This window comes from Acipenser ruthenus, chromosome 1 (assembly GCF_902713425.1).
Source record: "Acipenser ruthenus chromosome 1, fAciRut3.2 maternal haplotype, whole genome shotgun sequence".
Lineage (NCBI taxonomy): Eukaryota > Metazoa > Chordata > Actinopteri > Acipenseriformes > Acipenseridae > Acipenser > Acipenser ruthenus.
In genome coordinates this window covers 64297114-64311607 of record NC_081189.1, presented here as the reverse complement: position 1 = coordinate 64311607, position 14494 = coordinate 64297114, and the positions used below count along the sequence as shown (strand labels likewise).

General features: G+C 38.6%; 1 protein-coding gene across 1 annotated transcript in view; it reads left to right on the top strand.

The window, feature by feature from the left end:
• The window catches only part of LOC117421382 (teneurin-3-like), a 932247-nt gene that overhangs the window by 630923 nt on the left and 286830 nt on the right, over nucleotides 1–14494 (top strand). The gene's annotated exons all lie outside the window — the stretch shown is intronic.

Below are 14494 nucleotides of genomic sequence, written 5' to 3'. Positions count from 1 at the left end.
AAGCACAAATTCGAGACCCATTCAACAAACTCCGAAGATGATGTTGCTGGCATTGTCGTGAACACAGGCAGTGATTTCCCCCCCTAGTTAAACCCGAATGGTCTACAGCGGTGTTTAACACATTTGCGAGATTCTCTGCTGTATGCCTCTCTGGCGTGGCGCGAGTCTGTAGAACTACGTTTTTCATTTCCCAATCCTCAATGAAATGACAGGTTATTATGACGTACGACTCGGTATTCAGTGCAGTCCACGCATCTGTAGTAATCACCACCTTCTCAGCCTTTGACAAGTTTCTGCGGACAGACGCTGCGGAATCGGCATGCATTTTTTTCGAGTCGAGTGGTAATTGTTTTAGTGCAGGATTTTTCGTGCATGGATTGTGTATTCAGGTTCCACAAATTTCATCAACTCCCGAAATCCCTCACCTTCAACAAAACGTATGGGAAGCATGTCCTTTGCCACCATATTAGCAATAAGGGCTGATGTTTTTCAGCACGTACGACGTTGTCACACTGACGAGGCCTCACCGCAAAGGATGCAATGGCGGTTTGTTGCGGTCCTCTTTTCTTTTCTGTCGTTGCTAGCGTCACAGAACGGTGTTTGTCTTTTAGGTGGGTTAACATACCAGTTGTAGATTTGTGGTAGTTTAATTGCACTGCACATATTTTACACTTAACAGTGTTTTCATTTACTTTGTCAGAGTATTTCCATGCTGAACTTTTCTGTGAGTAAGCCATCGTTAGCCGAGGTACGTTCTAGTTTAGCCAATCACAGACAAGAAATAACAAATCCCACCCTCCAGTCAATCTTCATTACCGCTACATAGAGAGCCAATCAGCAGTACAGCCTTTAAAATAAAATCAATATATACATTTTTTTTTTTTTTTTAGCTTTCGAATGTTGGATTCACTTGTCGATAGGTGCCATCGTTATCGAATAGTCGAATTTTCGACTATTCGGTCTCACCCCTAGTGTTCACCTTCACGTTTTTAAGCAGTTCGGTTTGGATCGTTTGCCAATCGAACTTTGATGTTCACACTGCTCTCCAAACTAACCGAACCGTACTGAGAACGAAAAGAAGCTCCAGTGTGAACAGGCCCTTAATATCTCTGTCACGGTACTTTGTGATCTTTCTTGATTTTGCCAACAGCCGATAAGAAGCTCGGTTTAAACACTGCTACGGCTATTTTAAACAAATGGCCGGTAAGCACTGCGTTTATGAAGCTTGCTTTGTTTAATTCAAATGCATTTAAAAGCTACAACAACACACTGCCAATATCTGCAACCATGCGCTCCATCATATAAACACACTGCACCAAAAAAGAGTAAAATACAAAGCTTTCTCAACTGGTGTATTGAAACGTCACTGCTACACACAGCTGACTGACACACGCACACAGCCCGTCTCTCTTAAAGGGGAACGCACCAAAAGGCTGATTGCTGTAACACTTTCTTTCTGTTTCCATCGCGGACGCTGCACTTGCTGCCAATGCCATGACTCTCGTAGTCTACTTTTAATATTTATTTATTTATTTATTTAGCGAGGCGGTCAATTGATCGGGGTGGTTATGTGACGTTCCACTGTATTATTATTATTATTATTATTATTATTATTATTATTATTATTATTATTATTATTATTATTATTATTAAAATTAACACCTATCACTAACAACTATAGAACAATATACTGTACTTATAATTCTCTGGTGCACAAAGAAGCAAAGCAAATTATAAATGTCACGTACTATAGAAAGATTAAGGATTATTATTATTATTTAAGTTTAATTGTTCAGCAATTATTTGGTAAGTACTTAAATGCTAACATCAGATTTGTACTGCATGTGATCTAAAGCTTTCAGACTAATCTGCAATATAAAAGGATGAGAATAATTGCCATTCAACAGGTTCTAATTTAGCTGCTCTTCTGCCAGTCAGGCTCAGATCCAATCTGAAAATCTGCTCAGTCTTAATCACAGTGTTTTTGCACAGCTGGACTGAAGGGGGTAACTTTATCCAGTAATAGGCTTATTGTATGCCATCAGAGAAAAGGAAGAAACTGTAAAATGCTAGTGAAATGACACACTGCTAATGGCCCAGGCACAGGCAGGTACGGCAGCTATTGATTTTGAGGTAGTATTTTACCAGAGGGTTAACAAGGGTATGTGTATATGGGCTTTCAATAATACAATAGCAAGAAAGATACTGTAGACACTGTGTGTGTGTGTGTGTGTGTGGTGTGTGTGTGTATACAGTGCCATGAAAAAGTATTAGCTCCCTGTCTGATTTTCTGCATTTTTGCACATTTTTCACATTGTATTTGGTCAGATATTTTTGTGGGTTGTAATAGTATATGAGGGAGGCTGAGAGAAAAAATGATACCAAAGTTTGGTGCTTCTTTCATTTGTTTGGTGTGCAAGGTAATCAAACATGCAATCTTCAGGTGTGAAAAAGTTATTGCCCCCCCCCCCCAAGTTAACTCAACCCAATTAAAGGGATAATTAGGGTCAGCTGTTTCAGTAGTTTGGTTAACAACCAGGCCTGATTTCGGCCAGCCCTGCTCAATATAAATCTGACTAACTTTGGTCCTTACCATCAGAGTGAAGTTGTCAACACACAGGTTCTAGAGCAGGGCTTCCCAATCCTGGTCCTGTGGGACCCCTGTGTCTGCTGGTTTTCATTCCAACTGAGCTCAATTACTTAATCAAACCCTTAATTGAACCAATAACATGCTTAATTAGACCCTTTTAATTGTTCTCAGGTCCTAAAAAGTTGCCGATTTCAAGTTACTTATAAAATTGTATAGTTAACTTGAAATCTCCAACTGTTTAAAAGCTGAAAACAATTAAAAAGGTATAATTAAGCTAATGAATAGTTCAATAAAGGGTTCAATTAAGTAATTGAGAACTCAGCTGGAATGAAAACCAGCAGACACAGGGGTCCCTAGGACCAGGATTGGGAAACCCTGTTCTAGAGGCACATCATGCCACAAACAAAAGAAATTCCTGAAGACCTCAGGAAAAAAAAGATGTTGATGCCTATCAGTCTGGAAAGGGTTACAAAGCCATTTCTAAGGCTCTGGGGCTCCACTGAACCACAGTCAGAGCCATATTGTCCAAATGGAGAAAGTTTGGGACAGTAGTGAATCTTCCCAGGTGTGGCCGTCCTGCCAAAATCTCTCCAAGAGCAAGGCGTAAAATCGTCCAGGAAGTCACAAAGAACCCTAGAACAACATCCAGGGATCTGCAGGCCTCTCTCGCCTCGGCTAAGGTCAGTGTTCATGACTCCACCATCAGAAAGACACTGGGTAAAAATGGGATTAAAGACAGAGTAGCAAGGCGGAAACCATTGCTCACTAACCATTGCACACTCCTCAAGAGTTCCGGAACAATGTTCTATGGACAGATGAGTCAAAAGTGGAACTTTTTGGCCGACATGGGCCCCATTATGACTGGCGAAAACCAAACACTGCATTCCACAGTAAGAACCTCATACCAACGGTCAAGCATGGTGGTGGTAGTGTCATGGTTTGGGGATGCTTTGCTGCATCAAGACCTGGACGCCTTGCCATCATTGAAAGAACCATGAATTCTGCTCTGTACCAGAGAATTCTACAGGAGAATGTCAGGCCATCCGTCTGTGAGCTGAAGCTGAAGCGTAGCTGGGTCATGCAGCAAGACAATTATCCGAAACACACAAGCATGTCTACATCAGAATGGTTGAAGAACAAGAAATTTAAAGTTTTGGAATGGCCTAGTCAAAGTCCAGACCTAAACCCCATTGAGATGTTGTGGCAGGACCTGAAATGAGCAGTTCATGCTTGAAAACCCACAAATGTCACTGAGTTGAAGCAGTTTTGCATGGAGGAGTGGGCCAAAATTCCTCCACGGCGCTGTGAGAGACTAATCAATAACTACAGGAAGCGTTTGGTTGCAGTTATTGCTGCTAAAGGTGGCGTAACCAGTTATTGAGTCTAAGGGGGCGATTACTTCTTCACACGGGGGCATTGGGTGTTGCATAACTTTCTTTAATAAATAAATGAAATATGTGTCACATTTATTCTTATTTATTATTATTTCTTCACTCAGGGTCCCTTTTATCTAATATTCGGTTTTGTCTAATATATATACATAAAACAGATGTTTCATGTACAGATGTACATGAAACTGAGTGACCAATTACCTGCAAAAAATCCCAGAGTAGTAAGTAGACATGCCAATTTGGATGAAGAACAATTAAATGAACTGAAGATAGCAACAAAAAATAGATATAAAAAAATAAATAAAAAACCACTGTCTTTATACTCAGTCACCCTGACTTTGTCACTTAAAATAATGTATTTTTAGCGGTTTGTAAACGCTACAGAAAAACACAAAAAGACACTTCTGCACATTATCCCCCGCTCTCAGACACATACCTTGAAAAATTACTGAAATCCAAGACTACTTGTATTTATTTTTAGTCCTCCCACCTGTTCTGCTCAAACAGTGTGTCTGCACTGTCAGTGACAGAAGAAGAAAATAACTCACTGCAGCCTCACTATTTTCTCAGTGGCAATGTCCACAATATCAAAAATACAGATGTGCTTTTTGTTGCATCTTCCAATACAATTAATTTACTCAGCTTAACTTAGTGTGTAGTTCAAAGTTATAAATGAGGCTACTTTATTGGCATGAGGATTTTTAACAAAAAAAAAATAATATTTTGCCCTAAACATGATTTATGCTTTTTTTTTCTTCAAATCCACTGTTTGACCTGGATTATAAATGCAATAAGGCCATTCAGGGCGTCCATACACGTCGAATATACTGACTTCTTGGGCGCCCCAAGGCGTCCATATATTCGACGTACAAGGACGGCCTGTCGGGCCTCTATATATATATTAGTGGCAGCTGGTGACTTCTGAGCCAGAGGAGGCACACTTGGGTGAGGCAAAGTGTTGGAGCAGACAGAACCCAAATAAGCAGCCTACTCTTAATTTTATTTACTCATTCTAAAATGGATGTGCCTACTTGCTTCCCTGTTTTAACAATAAGTCAAGGCAGATGATGATCATACACCAATACCCAGAAGTATAGAAATAAAAACATATTTTTATAGTACACTTTTTCTCAACTCAGTATCATAGGCATAAATAGGGATTTGAAAGAAAGGGCATAAATAAAAATGGTAAAACTGAGTGCTAAATAAACAAACGTTACCATGATTGATAATTTAACAGTAAAGGGCACATTTAAAAATAAAATACTTAAGTTGATTAAAACATTTTCTTACCTTTACTTATAGATCAAGCCTGCAAATCTGAAATTTTGCCACTGCCACCTTGAAACTCAGTGTCCGAATAGAAAACTTGCAGCTCTGTTTTCAAATGTTCCGCATCAAAAATCGGCTAGGCTATATCCCCCAGTTAGCAGTAAAATGCTTCATCTGGGAATACGTTCTTCATTGCTGTAAATTTCTCGCGATTCAATAGCTCAAGGAATTGCAGCTTATCCAGGCTTGCATATCGATGACTAATCTGGAGTATTCAATTATCCAAAATGGAAAATACAGTGTGCGGTATTGCTGCTTTACGTCTTGGAGCTCACCCTGCCGTCGGCGACTCTTTCTCCTGTGTGTGTTAGCTGGGTCTTCTGTCAAGTTGGCTGTTTTTTTGTACAATTTATTAAATGCTTCTTCAGTCCTTTTCTCCTCTGTAGTATTTTTATATCCTCAAGCACGGATAATGAGATAGAAGAAATCAAATCATTCTGAATTGTTTTTGACATTCCTGTAAATACACTAGGCTGCTCAATATGAGTGGCAAGCAATCCATCAATCCATCATAGCGAGCTATTACCTCTGTGAGCTCCCGGTAGTTCCCCTTGTTTAAAAAATCCGCCATCTCGTCGTGCCCTCTGAGTGATAATTCTTGGCGCCCCAAGAAAGTTGTTGCATCTATTAGAAGTTTTAAAACAGCCCTGTTCCTTCTCACGGCTTCGTTGTGTTTTGCTACTTGAATCCATGCACCTCATCTATAACATGCTCAATTTGAATTTGTCCTAGCAGCTTCAGTTTAACTTCGGCATTGACGTGGTCTTTTGCTTTGGAATGACGTTTTATTGCTTGATCCAAATTTTTTATATCATTATATCCGTATTTTGTCCAAGTACTAGCAGAAATACAGAAAAATCAACAAGGCCAACAATACAGGCGGATTGCAATCGCGCTGCCTGTCAGCCAGTCCACTCTATCATACCAGTGACAATGAAATGATCTAGTGGTACTTTTCTTCCCAGTATTTTCTTCTTCTACGTTTATTTTTATTTGAGGCTGAGGTCTACCCTCGGATTTTATACAGACTTTCTCAGTATATTCTAATGTAAAGTACCAAAGGGAGACTTTAGCAACCGATCACATTCACGGCCTCAGCCATTTAACACGGTGGCACTGGCGCCGCGGAATACACTATAATTTTAATATATGAAAATTAAATCGTGTTTCCTGCCTTCGTCCAAAATTAAATTGAATAATATTCACCTCACATACAGGATTTTATTAAATTAAATCGCTTTAATGCAGGCAAAGACGTCTACTATCAACATTGAATATACTCTCTCCACTAACTTCACCGGCGCATGCGTAATAGAACATTGGGTAAGGTAATAATTATATTGCATTGAGCAAGGCTGGCAGCATGTACGGAGACTTACCTCCTTTGATAAAAAATATATATTGCAATTCATCTAATTAAAAATTGTTTATAGCACATGATTTTTGCAGTTTATATTGAAGTCTATTGCAGATAGGGAAAACCAATGGAGCCAGTGCCTCTAGCTATCTAAATAGTGTTAAAACACAAGTTTGTGTGTGTGTGTGTGTGTCTCTCTCTGTATATTATAAACAGCTGTAAAATTTAAGATATTAAAAAAATACACTTGATTGTGTGGTTTCATTATATATTATGTATGAACAGAACACAATTATAATAATAATTATATATAATATAATGTATATAAAACTGAATTTTAATTTCAGATTTTTTGGGGGGGCACTGCCTTCTTTGCCTCCCCTGATATAAACAGTGCTCCCTTGCTTTAAAGCGGTCTCAGGGGACACACAATATAAGCGTTACAACCGAAGAACGTTATAAACGGGAGGTGGGGGAGGTGGGGGGGGTGTCACGGGACACATAACGCACATCTGACTAACTCCCTCTCCATAATGCACATATAGTGAAGCAAAAACTTTCCGGTAATCAACTATGCATAACGCACCATGTAATCAACGCTATTTTTTTTACAAAAAAAAAAAAAAGATAACATTCCCACTTGTGGATCATTTTAATAAGCAGTTTTTTTAAACTATAAATAGCCTGGCTAAACGGTGGTTGGGAGTTCAGTTCGAAGTGACAGACAAGCAAACCAAGTGCGAGAAGGAGAGCGGGTCGTGCGAGGGGAAGAGGGAATGGGTTCACCCCAGGTTCAGCGGCTACAGCTGGGCTGGAGTGGGGCTGAAGCCCAGCTGAAGTGTCTCATCTCCCGGAGAAAGCTGCAGCTCCTCTCGCCGCAAAAAAGTAAATATATTAGGAAAGATAACAACGTAAATGGTCTAATATTTATTTAGTTATAAAATGAATGCTGAATAGGATTTCTGTGTTATAAAGTACCAGCACAGCTTTTCCTCATTTCAGATACTGTATCAAAAGGGAAAGACTGAAATGTTAGACTGAGATGTTGTTTACAGTTTGAACAACACCGGTCCTGTATTTACTGTAGAAATACTGCATGAATCACTAGTATAGGGAATTGGGGGACATGCTGTAGGAGCGTTATATCCGAGGTGTGTTATAATTGAGAGCCTTATAGCGAAGGAGCACTGTATATAAAGTGACTCTGCAGCAGCAGTTGATGCATAGCTCACCTCCTAGTCTCTATAAGTCAATTTGGATAAAAGCGTCTGCTAAATGACTAAATAATATATATATATATATATATATATATATATATATATATATATATATATATATATATATATATATATATATATAGTTTTTTTGAAAGCTGAATTTCTTGTAACACCAATATTTTACACGTTACCTAAAATACATAAAAAAAAACCTTTACGATCTCCAGGAAGACCAATAGAATTGGGCAATGGTTCAATTTCTGAACCTCTAAGTCAATTTATAGCTTATTTTATCAAATAAATTGTAAAAGATTTACGTTCATATTTAGCTAATACTCGAGATGCGATCAAATTGCATTCCCAATATACTGCTTCTTCTACATCTTTCCTTGTTTCCTTTGATGTGGAGAGTCTGTACACCAACATACCGCATGTAGGTGGACTAGAGGCACTGTCATTTTACTTTGAATCTAAGCGTAGTGAATTGCCCATGGATTTATTTTTGGAACTAATTACATTTATATTGAAATCCAATTATTTTTTGTTTAAAAAGAAATACTATTTGCAAATTCAGGGTACGGCGATGGGCTTGTCGTTCGCCCCAAATTATAAAAATTTATATATGGGACTGTGGCAAATATGGGACTGTGGTTGATTGCGTACAGGTGCAGGAGTGATGCAGTGCATGAATGAAACAGACAGAGATGATTATAATTTGGAAAGGATTTTAGAGTCTGTCAGCACAGCCGGGGGATGGGACCCAAGCTCCTCTTGAAGTACCAGACCAAGCACACAGTTCCTAAGAACCAGCTACAGACTGCAGGCGTCTGGCCAGTTCCAGATCGCTCGGGACTGTAACATTGTCTCTTCGGGGACAAAGAGAACTTGAGGGGGGAGCTATGTAGCATTCTGTGCTGTGTGTGTATGTGTGCACGTGTCCTTTCCTGTCTTTCCCGCCGTTTGTGTGTCATCCTTGTGTGTCATCCAGCGGTCGTCTGGCTCTTGTTGGTTCCCCTGAAACACTACAATACTTACCCTACCTTGAAATTCACCATGGAATATAGCCAAATAGAGATACGTTTTCAAGATCTGTTAATTTCAATGAATTCTGATGATAAATTTAACACCTTGATCTTTCGTAAGCCTACAGATCGAAATACTATCCTGCATGCAGACAGTGATCACCCCAAGCACATGATTAAAAACATATCATACGGCCGATTCATTCGTTTAAAAATAATTTGTAGTAATCCGTAAGATAATGAAACTCAAGCAAAAGACATGCAGGATCGTTTTCTGTCCAGAGGCTACAAAAGAAATATGGTCACAACGGCATATAACCGATCAGAAGTAACAGAATGAAATGTACTTTTATTAACTAAAACTAGAGTCCACTGAAGAGAGAATCACCTTTGTAACTGAACATAACTATATTGCTAACGATTAAGAAAATACTGGAATGTGATGCTCAATTAAAATTGTCTATCACTCCACCTCCAAGATTTTGTTTTAAACGAGGTAGAAATATTAAAGACTGTAGTTTCTTCTATGTAGAAATCAGCTGTACCCAATAAAAACTGGCTAACAAGTGAATTACATGGTAATGTGGTAGTTGTACTGATTGATCCAACACACACAATACTAAATACTTCAGTCATCCACATTCAGGTCAGATGTATGCAATTCAGAACTTCATCAACTGTAACTCTACTCATGTAGTATACATGCTTAAATGCCCTTGTGGCTGGCTTATGTAGGACAAACAAAAATAAACTTAAAAGTATGTGTAGCAGAACATAAAGCAGCAATTGGATATAACAATATGGATTATGCTGTAACAAGACATTACAAAGCAATGAATCATGGTTCTGATTCAAGCTTAAAGTTTGTAGCTATAGAAAAAGTTTCAAGCTCTGTAAGAGGTGGTAATATAATTAATCAATTGTTAAGAAGAGAATCATATTGGATCTTTACTTTAAAAACAATGGAAACTTACGGCTTGAATGAAACATTGGATTTAAGTTCACACCTTTTAATTTATTGCTCTGGTAAATAAAATAACAGTAAATATCACTAATTTCTTCTTCTTCTTCTTCTTCTTCTTCTTCTTCTTCTTCTTCTTCTTCTTCTTCTTCTTCTTCTTCTTCTTCTTCTTCTTCTTCTTATTATTATTATTATTCATTTCTTAGCTTACAATTATTACAATATATCACTTTTTTTTTTACATACAATTACCCATTTATACAGTTGGGTTTTTACTGGAGCAATCTAGGTAAAGTACCTTGCTCAGGCATACAGCATTAATGTAATGGTTGAATCCTGAATTTCACACTTTAATTACCTATTCAATGAAATTCAAATTTCTGGTTTTTATAGAAACATTGTAATTTTATTAATATGACTTTGTATGAAATATTGTACTTTTGTTTTTTTATATACCATAGCCTTATGGTCAGCACGTCGCAGAGGCTAAACATTGGAGTGCATAGATGCCTTTCTTTGGAATATATATATATATATATATATATATATATATATATATATATATATATATATATATATATAAACAGTGCCTTGCATAAGTATTCACCCCCCCTGGACTTTTCCACATTTTGTAGTGTTACAACATGGAATTAAAATGGATTTAATTGGGATTTTTACCATTTGATTTACACAACATACTTAACACTTTGAAGGTGCAAATATTTTTTATTGTGACACAGAAGTTAATTAAACAAAAAAAAAGACATTTGTTGGTTGCATAAGTATTCACCCCCCTGAGTCAATACTTGGTAGAAGCACTTTTGGCAGCAATTACAGCTGTGAGTCTTTTTGGGTAAGTCTCTACCAGCTTTGCACATCTGGATCCTGCAATTTTTGCCCATTCCTCCTAGCAAAATTGCTCAAGCTCTGTCAAGTTGGATGGGGACCGTTGGTGAACAGCAATTTTCAAGTCTTGCCACAGATTCTCAATTGGATTGAGGTCTGGGCTTTGACTGGGCCATTCTAAGACATTCAGGTTCTTGTTTTTAAACCACTCCAGTGTAGCTTTGACTGTGTGTTTAGGGTCATTGTCCTGCTGGAAGGTGAACCTCCGCCCCAGTCCCAGGTATCTTGCAGACTGAAACAGGTTTTCCTCTAGAATTTCCCTGTATTTGGCTACATCCATCTTGCTCTCAATCCTGACCAGTTTCCCAGTCCCTGCCGATGAAAAGCATCCCCATAACATGATGCTGCCACCACCATGCTTCACTGTGGGGATGGTGTTCTCAGGGTGATGAGCAGTGTTAGCTTTGCGCCACACATAGCGTTTTGCACTAAGGCCAAAAAGTTCAATTTTGGTCTCATCAGACCAGAGAACCTTTTTCCACATGTTTGCTGTGTCTCCCACATGCCTTTTGGCAAAATCCAAACAGGATTTGATATGGGTTTTTTTCAGCAATGGCTTTCTTCTCGCCACGCTTCCATAAAGTCCAACTATAAAGTCCGGGTTATAGTTGTCCCAGGGATGGTTTCTCCCATCTCAGCTGTGGATCTCTCCAGCTCCTTCAGAGTTACCATTGACCTCTTGGTTGCTTCTCTGACTAATGGCCTCCTTATCTGGTCACTGAGTTTTGGTGGACGGCCTTCTCTTGGCTGAGTCGCGGTTGTGCCATATTCTTTCCATTTTTTAATAATGGATTTAACGGAGCTCCGGGGGATGTTCAAAGTTTGGGATATTTTTTTATAACCCAACCCTGATTGGTGCTTCTCCAGAACTTTATCCCAGACTTGTTTTGATAGCTCCTTGGTCTTCATGATGCTGTTTGTTTAGATTTGCTCTCTAACAAACTCTGGGGCCTTCCAGAAACAGGTGTATTTAATCTGAGATCATGTGACACTTTAATTGCACACAGGTGGACTCCATTAAACTAATTATGTGACTTCTGAAGGCAATTGGTTGGACCAGAGCTTATTTAGGCGTGTCACAGCAAAGGGGGTGAATACTTATGCAATCAAGACTTTTCAGTTTTTTATTTGTAAATAATTTTGAAAAATATGTAGATTTCTTTCCCCACTTCGACATATGGACTATTTTGTGTAGATCAGTGACAAAAAATCCTAATTAAATCCATTTTAATTCCAGGTTGTAACACTACAAAATGTGGAAAAGTCCAGGGGGGTGAATACTTATGCAAGGTACCCGCCTTGAAAAATACCCGGATACCCAGGTCTTTTTCGGGTAATGATTAAAACAAAATCACATGTTTTAAGGGCATGATACATATTTAAATACTAAATAGTACACATACATTTAGTCCCTTCAGATCTGTAGATTTGTGTAACCTTTTTCAGTACTGGAAACATCTTATTAATAATAATAATAATAATAATAATAATAATAATAATAATATTAATAATAATAATAATATCATCTCAGTTTGAATACAGTTATGTTAAATGCGCTTCATGCTGCGGGATTCTTTGCGACGTCTATTGGTCATATTCCGCTGTTGTTGTAGTTGACATGGCATCCAAGAAAAGCATTGTGTGGAATTTCTTTACCAAAGCAGGAGAAAACTGAATTCACAAACTCTGCCAAGAAAATACTTCATTCAAAGGAGGAAGCACTAGCACACTTACTTAATTTGCTCCACAGTTTTTATTTAACCCAAAACAAAATAGGTAAAAGTTTCGTACGTGTGTGAGTTATGTTTTTCTCATACTGATTTCATTTTGTACTTTGCACCTTATGCATTTTGGACTGCATATGCTTTTTCTTAGTTAATCTACTTCATTAAAATAAAAAAAAATGTTTACGGTTTTGTGGGGTACACCGCTCACAATACTTTATTTATTTGTTTATTTATTTTATAATAAAGGCTACTTATTTGATCTTTTTTGCAAAAAACTATCTGTGCAATAACTGTAGATAAAGCATTCTGTATTGGAAGCCACATGATTATTATTATCATTAATGGATCATTAATGGATCGCTGACATAAACGCAACTGCATTGTCATATTTTCTGCATTTTTTTTAAATTGTCAAATTAATGATCAATACCCGGGTAGTAAAAAAAGGCCCAGGTATTTGCCAAAAGAAAGAGAATTATATGGACAATGCATATGTGAGAGGGAGGGGAAGTTGTGTGTGTGACCTAACCCAGTTTTGATATTAGTGCTATCTGACACACCTGTGCTTCCGACCTTCCATCTTGGTTATGTCATGCAAGTAGCTCCCTTTAGTGCCTTACACAGCGCCCTTTCTGGTTTGGAGGGAGATTTACAACATTGATCCTTTCTCTCTCTATCACACATGGGCTAGCCTGAGCACCTTTGTCCGAAAAGACTGTGGAACCAGCAACTGTTATACCATCTGCCCTGTGCCTGATGCTTGGGATATGCAGCAACTGATTCCTTATGGAGTTATACCTCCCCTCCACTGACCAGGCCTGTTCCTCAACGCCTGTATAGTGGGGTCATTGCTTTTCTCACCCACCATGTCGATATACCGGTCCCAAAAGGTCTGTGTTTCGAAGGGAAGAGGCTCTATGGCCGTAATAGGCTCTGAGTGGGTCAACCCGGGGATGTTACCCTGTATCCTCACCACATTTCCCCGCGTTTTCTCACCTGGGGAGGTCCTGACCCAGCTTCTTCTGCCAGCTGGGAGAATAACCAGAATTGCCTCCAACCAGGGAACTCCACTACTCTACACAATTCCCCTATGACCCCAGGCCACGCCTCTATCAATCCATCACAGCCAACCGCTATTCGGTTGTGCATGTGACCTAACCGGTTTTGATATTAACGCAACCTGAAACACCTGTGCTTCTGACCTTCACAAGATGGCCACCGGAACTGGACCCTATGCTTAAGGCATGCTCCATCTTGGTTAGGTCGCGTGAGTAGCTCCCTTTAGTGCCTCCACCTGTCAGGAGGCCAGATTTCACTCCTTTTACCAGCCTTCACCCTGCCACAGCATATAATACAACTGCCGAACAAACACCTACAAAATCAAGATCTGTTTGCAGCCTTTTAAATATATTTACTAGACTGGCCTAAAATAAATATTGCTAGCCGCTTAGGATTTTTGAGCAACTTTCTATTTTCAGTGTTAGGTATGTTTTATAACTTAATCTCAGACCGTTTAACCTTTTTGTCACCTCACAATGTAAAGCTGTTTCATTATGAAAATTAAATCCAATATCTGTTTTATGATTCATGCGATCGGGGTCTAATTTAGACAGCGAAATCAAGGTTTGCTTTAAACATTGTGTAATGTAGTACAAATTTTTCAGCAGACGCAACATCAACCAAAATATTTATGGACGGCCAAGAATGGAACTAATGATACACCGGGGCTCTATAAGAACATGTATTTTCCTTAACTGTGATGTATCACCATTCTGAACAATTGATTAGACTGCTTCATTATTGTTTTGCAACCACACAAAAGCCATTAATGCCTGCATGCACTCCCTCTGAGACAATTTTCAATAACTTGTAACACAAATAATCAAAACAAAAAGTGTGTATGCCTAATGTAAGTTATTTCCACTGAATCCACAACTACGCTTAATACAAAAATCAGTCAGACAGGTTAAATCCACTGCCAGGCTTAAACT